Raw genomic sequence first — 10439 nt, forward strand, 5'->3', positions numbered from 1 at the left:
TTGCCCATTGTTTCTCGCCGGCGCCTGGGATCGAACCCAGGACCACAGGATCACAAGTCCAGTGTGCTGTCCGCTCGGCCGACCTGCTCCCTTAGAACATAAGAACATAAGAACATAAGAACAAAGGTAACTGCAGAAGGCCTATTGGCCCAAAGTTAAGGAAGTGACGTCGTTTCAGGCCGTTTCAGGTGCAGGACGGACCTAAAATCGGAAATTAGACATTTTTCGATGTCTAATAAGAGGTGATGTTTGAGTGACAAGTGTTATCATTATAACTACTTGCCTGACTTTTCAGTTAGCTAACTGGCCATTTAAATATGTCCCTGGCTTAATAAGTAGCTTACTACTCAAGAATACTCTCTCATTGGACACTTAATGGTATAGCTGCCAATTGATTTAGCTGACTGGACATAGTTAGTTGACCACTGCACTCTTTGTTAAGCAACTCTGTAAACAAAATTCAGCTTCCAAACCTAACCTAATCTAATCTAACCTAACCTAACCTAACCTAACCTAACCTAACCCAACGTAACCTAATCTAATCTAATCTAACCTAGCCAAATCTAACGTAACCTAACCTAACCTAATCTAACCTAACCTAACCTAACCTAACCAAATCTAACCTAACCTAACCTAATCTAACCTACCTTAATCTAACCTAACCTAACTAGAAATGTTCCAACCCAAGCAACCCACCTTACCCATCACTCCGATATATGGAAAAACCTTGATATCTGTGAGCTGCTACCTTTGATAGCAGGTTGCCATTATAACGTTGATTGCCCTAACGTCTAAAACGCGACCAATTAGTTGAGATAGCGGGTTGATTTGGTTTCCTAAATGGATAGTTGAAAAGTTAAATCAATTACAGCCTCATTCACTATCCAATTTTGCTTGAAATTTGCTTCCCGGCTTTAACATTACCAAGACAATCAATTCAATTTGCTTAATTGGCAATTCCACAGTTACCTGTATCATTGCTGGTCAGCTGAGTGCTGATCTGGCAACTGTACATTGGCTTGACCACTTTCTATTCAGCTGGTACAGTCACTCTTGGTCGTGTCACCTGTCAACTGGCCACTTTTTTTGACACGCTGTTGAACGGTTAATTAACTCCTGGGTATTTCCACCTTTTGCTTTCAACATGTGTTAGGTCGGTGTTTTCTCCTCCAACACCCGCCGTCTGCTTTGGCTTCAACCGGCCACCAAATCACCTCACAACCGGCCACCAGACCCCCACACAACCGGCCATCAGACCCCCACACAACCGGCCACCAAACCCCCACACAACCGGCCACCAAACCCCCACACAACCGGTCACCAAACCCCCACACAACCGGCCACCAGACCCCCACACAACCGGCCACCAGACACCCACACAACCGGCCACCAAACCCCCACAAAACCGGCCATCAGACCCCCACACAACCGGCCACCAAACCCCCACACAACCGGCCATCAGACCCCCACACAACCGGCCACCAGACCCCCACACAACCGGCCACCAGACCCCCACACAACCGGCCACGAGACCCCCACACAACCGGCCATCAGACCCCCACACAACCGGCCACCAAACCACCTCACTGCTAACCACATCAACGGGGGCCGCTTCACCGGCAAGTAACGTGTCCCGGACGCCCACTTCGCGGCGGGAGGGGCGGCAAGAGGTGGCGAAGTAGCGTATCTTAATGTAAGAGGTAAGGGGAGTGGCCATCTATAATGAAATCTTTTGCAATAGCGGCCGACGGTCCCCACCCGCGTTGATCCTAGGTGGGATTTTCCTGTACGGTCTGTGTGTGTGTGTGTGTGTGTGTGTGTGTGTGTGTGTGTGTGTGTGTGTGTGTGTGTGTGTGTGTGTGTGTGTGTGTGTGTATGTGTGTGTGTGTGTACTCACCTAGTTGTGTTTGCGGGGGTTGAGCTCTGGCTCTTTGGTCCCGATATATATATATATATATATATATATATATATATATATATATATATATATATATATATATATATATATATATATATATATATATATATATATATATATATATATGTCGTACCTAATAGCCAGAACGTACTTATCAGCCTACTATTCAAGGCCCGATTTGCCTAATAAGCCAAGTTTTCATGAATTAATGTTTTTTCGACTACCTAACCTACCTAACCTAACCTAACCTAACTTTTTCTGCTACCTAACCGAACCTAACCTATGAAGATAGGTTAGGTTAGGTTAGGTAGGGTTGGTTAGGTTCGGTCATATATCTACGTTAATTTTAACTCCATTAAAAAAAAATTGACCTCATACATAATGAAATGGGTAGCTTTATCATTTCGTAAGAAAAAAACTAGAGAAAACATATTAATTCATGAAAACTTGGCTTATTAGGCAAATTGGGCCTTGCATTGTAGGCTGATAAGTGCGTTCTGGCTACTAGGTACGACATATATATATATATATATATATATATATATATATATATATATATATATATATATATATATATATATATATATATATATATATATATATATATAAAGAGTGAACTGTAGCTCCTGGACTACTGGATCTCGCCTCCCGAAATTCAGCCGAAGGTGAACAGTTCCTGAATTATTTCTGTTCTGTGATAATCTTCGATTAGAATCTGTAAAAAGTTTGCCTCGACCATTTCATTCCTTAATTGTTTTCATTTAGTTACTTCTATGACACTAGATAAATTTATTCAAAAGCCTTTGTTGCTAATTCAGTTACTTAATTCCTTCCTTTGTCCATGCATTCGTGTCCTTTTAATTCTAAATTGCCAGTGCATTTTCTTAAGTATTGTGTATATCGTGATCATGTCCTTCCTGTTTCTTCATTCTTCCATGAATGTATACGTCCAATTTCTTAGTCTTTCTTAGTAATTTCCTAAGAGCTGCTGTTGTTGTTTAACATTCAACTACTCGGAACAAAAAGTTGCAAGTAGCACGGGCTATGGTGATCCCGTAGCCGACTTACCTGTCACAGGAGCGGGGCTGTAACTTGTCTAGGAGCTATAAGACTAGTTTGGGGACATAATCATTGGACTTTGTCCCGTGTCCTATACAGCAAACGCAGTGTACACAGTAGTGAGTGATTGGAAGTTTCCGAAGTGAATCATTATGTTTGCAATTCATGCAAATGCAACTGAAGTGTATTGAATGTGTATTTCAGGAACTAGATTCGATGTGCAATCAGTCTACATGTATTTTTTTTCTAACTAGGTGTCTTTTTTTCTTTCCATTAATTGTACATGTATATATAACATTAATAATTGTGTAATTAGCGTCTCAAAAGATTGCTATTTGCTTAGCTAAACGAACTAGAGGGTTCAGTTCCTGAACCGATTATGTGCCTCTGTAATCCATTAATTCAATATATCCAGTATCTTTTCCCAGCTTGAATCTTAATTACATTGCATTTGCTGGCGGCAAATTCAAACAACCGTTTGTTAGCCTATTCTTTTTTTCAGTCTGCTACGGCCTTAAAGTAGTTTCTAGAGGTCTTAATCTGCGTGAATCCTCACTATTGGGGCGTAATCACCAAGCATTGATTGGGAATAAGAGGCTATACACATCAGGTGATTGTTACTATCTTTCAAGCATAAGATTGTTCTTAATACTTCCTCCGTGTTATTCCCAGCAATTCTTAACAAGAATTGTCACTATGATAATTTGTTTAAGGACTGCCTTATCAAGGGTATAGCAGCGTCAAGAGTATAGCACCGTCAAGAGTATAGCAGCGTCAAGAGTATAGCGCCGTCAAGAGTATAGCAACAGGGGGGTAGAAATAGCCTAAGCTACTCTATCCCTTTAAGATGTATTTCTTTCTTGTCTCAATAGACATAGTTGAACTTGAGTATAGCAGCGTCAAGAGAACAGCACCGTCCCTCACACTCATTCCTGTTTCCCCTAACTTGTACAATTGTATCTTTTCATGGCGGGTGAAATGTTGGGGTTCCAGCAGGTTGTTTTGTGTTGTGAGAGAGTTGTGGTAGTGTGTTGTGAGAGAGTTGTGGTCGTGTGTTGTGAGAGAGTTGTGGTCGTGTGTTGTGAGAGAGTTGTGGTCGTGTGTTGTGAGAGAGTTGTGGTCGTGTGTTGTGAGAGAGTTGTGGTCGTGTGTTGTGAGAGAGTTGTGGTCGTGTGTTGTGAGAGAGTTGTAGTCGTGTGTTGTGAGAGAGTTGTGGTCGTGTGTTGTGGAGGCGCCCATTCTTACTTTGGTTGCTTTTCCGTTCATTATAATGTATATGTGTCTATATAACTGACATGTGCCTCTATAATAAACATGGGACTCTATATGGACATGTATCTATCGTTCACCTATTTATTTGTCTATATTTCACGATTACGAGTAATATAAAATATTCTTCATGATTCCCTAAATATGAGTAATATCATCATGTCGTCAAGTCTGTAAATAGTATTTCATCTACGGCCTCAGTTCGATGACTAATAATGAGTATAAGTCATATGCAAGACCCAGCTGTTGACAGTACGAGAACCGCTTCTTCATCCACTTCGGACACAGAAAAAATACCCCAATCATTATTGAGAATGAAAAGCCTGGTATCTGACGACAGAACTTATGTAAGATATCCGACAAAGTCACACATATACTTCCTCGTCTTCCGGACACACTCAATGCTCGAAAGCCTTCGTTGATGCAGCATATTTTTTTGAGTAAAAAAAATATCCGACTGTTGTGGTGGGCACCAGGCGGCAACTAGTTTCGCAAAAGAATTGTCATCAGAGACTTGCCGCGTTGCACAATCGTCTTGTTTCTACAACCATGCACTGATGCCTACCTGATCTATTCACCATTCAGGAGGAGGAAGAGGAGGAGCATCAGCAGCATCCGGAACCTGTCGAAGGAACTGAGAAGATGTTACGTAAGCCTTCGTCTACCTCGTTCCTCATCAGCGTGATCCTTAAGAACTCGCATTCGAAAAGTCACCGCCATGGGCAGGACACACCATTGCGTTTTTAGGCTCTTGGATCACCGGTGGATGGGTATAGATGCTGGCAGACACGTCTCTCTCTCTCTCTCTCTCTCTCTCTCTCTCTCTCTCTCTCTCTCTCTCTCTCTCTCTCTCTCTCTCTCTCTCTCTCTCTCTCTCTCTCTCTCTCTCTGGGAACATGGCGAGTAGCGATGGGGCAGCGAAGTCTCATCACTGCAGGAAGCTGGTTTTCGCTCGAGTGAGGCATATGTGTGTGTTTTTCGGCCGGAAAGGCTGGGAGAAACAGGGCCAAAAATACAACGAAGAACAGTAAACAGGATTATAACCGAACGCTCAGCGATGCGAAGCATCGTCATTGATCTTTTCTAGGAGTCAAAAAATGAGAGATAGTGGTTGGAGAAAATGTTAAAAATGGGAAATTAGAGAGAGAATACTATGAAGAGAACAAGAGCGCGTACGCAATCAGTCATTATTAGATGCGTACACGCACACACACACACACACGCACACACACACACACACACACACACACACACACACACACACACACACACACACACACACACACACACACACACACACACACACACACGCACACACGAACACACACACACACACACACACACACACACACACACACACACACACACACACACACACACACACACACACACACACACACACACACAACGAAGATGAAATGGCGTCTCCCACGCAAGAAGGGATGCTGGATGTCGTCAGAAAGTGAACAAAAATAAAAAAAGTGGAGCCAAAGGCTGAAACTGTGACTGTTCATCATGATGTCTGCCTGGCTGGAGGGAGGAGGAGGAGGAGGTAGAGGAAGAAGTGGGGGAGGAGAAGGAGGAGAAGGAGAAGGTAGAGGAGGAGGAGGAAGATAAGGAGGCGAAGAAAGAGGAGGAGCAGCAGGAAGATGAAGAGGCAGAGTAGTTGACTAAGCGGATGCCTGAGACCAAAATCGAAGATAACAACACATATTCAGATGTTAAATGGTAAACACAAAAACTATTAAGCCCTGTTAAACACAAACTATGTATGCTACTAACATCTACATCAACATCTGCCACATTCTAAACCCCTCGCCACCTGGTATACTACAATCAATAACATTAACTCACGTAACCACTCCACCTTTGGATCACTATCTACTCTCGACGTTGAAGTCTCTTCAACACAATAATTCCCAATGCTTCACTGTGGTATATTTAGTGGTTCGTACTAGAGGATTTAATCAGCCAGTGAGGACAAAACTAAGGTATTTAGCAAGCTATGCAGGTCACCATGCATCGGGTGCCTGACAGCCGGGTGGACAGCGATTCGAATTCGTAATCCTGGGGTTCCGGGTTCGATCCCCAATGAAGGCGGAGACAAATGGGCAAAATGTTTCTTTCATCCTGATCCTCCTATTACCTAGCAGTAAATAGGTACCTGGGAGTTACACATCTGCTACGGGCTGCTTCCTGGGGGTGGAGGCCTGGTCGAGGACCGTGCCGCGGGGGACACTAAAAAAGCCCCGAAATCATCTCAAGATAACCTTAAGAACCATTCCTCAACTATGATCACTACCTACACTTAGCGTTGAAATCTCTCTCTCTCTCTCTCTCCAGATTTACAATAACACAATTCTCTGCTTGATGACTCTCTTCTTGGAAAACAATATCATAGTGGAATAACGCCTTTCCATAGCGAAGGAATTATTATTCACTCTTTCAAGACACTATGAATGTGTTTATTAATTACATCATGATCTGTACTTAGTTTGTTTATCTATTATCCTAATATATATATATATATATATATATATATATATATATATATATATATATATATATATATATATATATATATATATATATATATAATTCTAAAACTCGGAAGCTCACACCCCCTAAAGTGACTCGAACCCATACTGCCAGAAAGCACCGAAGAACACAAAGTAGCTCGAGTTATAAAGATATCTACAGATACCAAAGTTTTAAATACTTTGGTATTCATTATAATGTTGTGTTGCAGTTTGGTGTTGGGCTGAAGATCGATCAGTCTCTGGAGGGTTATTAAGGCCACTTATATTTCTGAAATGGTCTGTTATATTTTATACGACGGATATATCACAATACATTTTCTTTAAAATGGCCAGTACACATTTATAATATATATTTCTTTCACACTGGTGGGTACCAGAACAATTACACATATAAATCACAATAGCGTGATGCATCAAATGAGCAAATTCACAAGGGCCGTGATGATTCGAACCAAATCCACAAGGTTCGAACCCTCGTCACGGCCCTTGTGGATTTGTTCATATTCCAGAACAACCTCTAACCCCTGTTAGCAGGCTGTCCCTTCCCATAGCTCATGCTAAGACTAGTTTTTGACTAGTTTTCTCTGTAACTAGACCCCGCCAAGTGGTTTACAACGCGGTTCTTAATTATTGCTGGGTAAACAGGGGGGGGGGGGGGGAAAGGGAATTTAAGGATTAGCGCCTAGTCGATTATTCCAGGGCTCGAACCCAGACGAAATCGCTCGCAAGGGACATTGCGAGCATGGGGCCAAGGTGACGTCGCTAATGATCTAACCGCTCTGAATCCGTCCAGACAGTTTTCAATAAGGTCGTCAGTGTCGGGGAATTTAATGGTGTAACTACTGCAGCATATGAATTAAGGGTCTAAGCTAATTTTAAGAGCTCCCTGGACCACTTATCTCCCTCAGCCAACATTTTTTTGTTTTGCTTAACGTCTCGCTGAAACTATTATTATGATTTATGTCCATCTATTTCGCAAGTAGTTAATGACTCATCTTCAAAATTACGGTTTTTGGCAATTAAATGCTTAAATAACCCACCTGTTTTTACGTCGCTGTGGTTCGGATGGCGGCCATCTTGTATACCCTCCCTTCTCATTCTTCCCCACCAACCCCCTGCCTTTCCCCCCTCCCTTTCCTTCCTTTCCCCCCATGTTGTCACCACTATTGTCACAACACCAACAAGTCGTGTCTTGTATATAACCCTACTTACCCACAGCAAGTAAGGGCAGGGTAATTACCAGTAGGCTCGTAGTCCTCGACCACCCCCTCTGGCGGCGCCCCGGCGACACTACTCATTCCAACTCCGACATACACACGCGGAAGGTGTCATTTGTGCACCGCTCCTGCGTCCGCGCGACCCCGCCAGGAAAGCGCGTGTTATTAGCGCGACGCCGCCTCCTTCTCGGGCTGCTCTCAAAGGCTAAGTTGCCTCGTATATGCTTTCCAAATGACAGTCGTAACTTTTTATCGTATCTTTTGTGTTTGGGAGCAATTTCTCCCTCTAATTTCGGGTAAAGTGAACCCGGGTTGGGCGCGCCCGAGAGGGAGGGATGGAGAGAGGGAGGGAGGGAGGGAGAGAGAGAGAGAGAGGAGAGAGAGAGAGAGAAGGGAGAGATGGAAGAAGAAAGAGAACAACATAATACAATACTACACATTTTACCTTCAACTAATAAGAATATTAATTTAATAATTAATCTGTATCTGGTTATTTAGTTTATCAAGAGTTCCTCCGCCCGATAAAATAAAGATAACACATATATTAAATGTTTAAGATTTTACCTTTTTTTAGGTGATAAATCTTTTATTATTATTATTTCAGGCGGATGTTCGTGCCCTTGACATTGAATAATGTTGATTTGCTATAATTTTCTAGCGATAATACGCACGGCAAACTGATTATAGGTTTCAATAGCTGTTACCCACGTTCCTGGCCGCTACCGCAATCGCCTCTACCCACCGGGCACAGAGCAGCAGCTGTAGCAGCAGCAGCAGCAGCCTCTGAAGTAGTAGCAGCAGCAGCAGCCTCTGAAGTAGCAGCAGCAGCAGCCGCTAAAGTAGCAGCAGTAGCCGCTGAAGTAACAGCACAGCAGCCGCTGAAGTAGCAGCAGCAGCTGAAGTAGCAACAGCAGCAGCCGCTGAAGTAGCAGCAGCAGCAGCCGCTGAAGTAGCAGCAGCAGTAGCAGTAGCAGAGTTCGCGCTGCTACTTGCTTCCTCTGATTGAAAGAGGAAACAACAAAAGCTGGTTCAGTTGTTTATTGCCTCTCTGCTTCTCGTCTCAGCAACAACATAAAAGGCACCTTTGTGCTACTGCTACTGTAGCTCCGTAAGGGAGCCTCCTGCAGGAACAAGAAGTGGGGGGTTGTGATACACATCTGCAACAGGAGCAATGTTGCATCGTTACCCCGTGCGACTTTTGACGAATAGCACATTGAACATCTTCAACTGACAAGCACAAGACATATAAACACCTAATGAAAACAGAATGAGAAGAATGAGATGAACTTCTGAGGTAGGAACATCCTTCACACCGCTTCCTACGCGTCGGCGCCTTTGTCTTGACACTCACCGCAAGTGACATCACCTCCGGTAGCTATTATGACTTCATCTGCATACAGGGAATTGCGGGGAATACAACTACAAACTCCCTCCGTTTATTGCAACTTGGCCTGACCTGACCTGACCTTCCGAGTCGTGTCCTGACCCTCTTGGGGCTACTTTCTGCCTCCCTGGCTCCTTGGAGCTACTTTCTGCCTCCCTGGCTCCTTGGAGCTACTTTCTGCTTTCCTGGCTCCTTGGAGCTACTTTGTATCTCGCTGTTTCCTATTGATTTTCTCAATAATACGTCACGTTAAGGAGATTTCTCAGTGCATTGAAGGAAGAAGTGTTAGAGGTAGCGTTACTGGACGACAGAGCCAGAGTGCATGGGGGGGGGGGGAATTGTGTGAAACTTTGGTTTGGCTTCAGCGAAAGCTTCAGGAACCTTCGTGGATTCAATAGAATCCCAGGTTGCAATCCTTTTGACCATGTCGGGGCCTAGTTGTCTAAGGCTTGTGCTTGCGAGCACCCAGAGCATAGGTTCGAATCCTCATCACGGCTTCTACTGATTTTATCAATAATAATAATAATAATAATAATAATAATAATAATAATAATAATAATAATAATAATAATAGTAATAATAATAATATATAGTCACCCCAACAGGTCAGACATATTGTATATAAATTATATTGAAGAGAAAATATTATGACATTGAAAGGGATCGAACTTGCGTCTCTGGACTCATCATTGCAATAACAGTCTCTAACATTCAGCTCTCTATTGTGATCCCCACTCTGCATGGTATCCAATGCATACCCACCGTACTTCAAATAACCAAATAAACTCAGCATTGTTTTCACTTTCATCACCCTAGAACCTAATGAATGTAAAAAAAGTATATGATATTGTAATAACTATCATCATTATATATAATATGCCAAGAGTGAAATTCTGAAACTATTGTTGGAAATATTACAGAATATATAAATACAAAAAAAATATATTGCCGAGCGTATACTTTTCTGTTATATATATGTGTATATGAAAAGTTGACTGTATGTAGGAGTTATATGTTGATAACTACGAAGTACATATGTGAGGCTTTGTTAC

This window comes from Procambarus clarkii, chromosome 31, assembly GCF_040958095.1.
Source record: "Procambarus clarkii isolate CNS0578487 chromosome 31, FALCON_Pclarkii_2.0, whole genome shotgun sequence".
Lineage (NCBI taxonomy): Eukaryota > Metazoa > Arthropoda > Malacostraca > Decapoda > Cambaridae > Procambarus > Procambarus clarkii.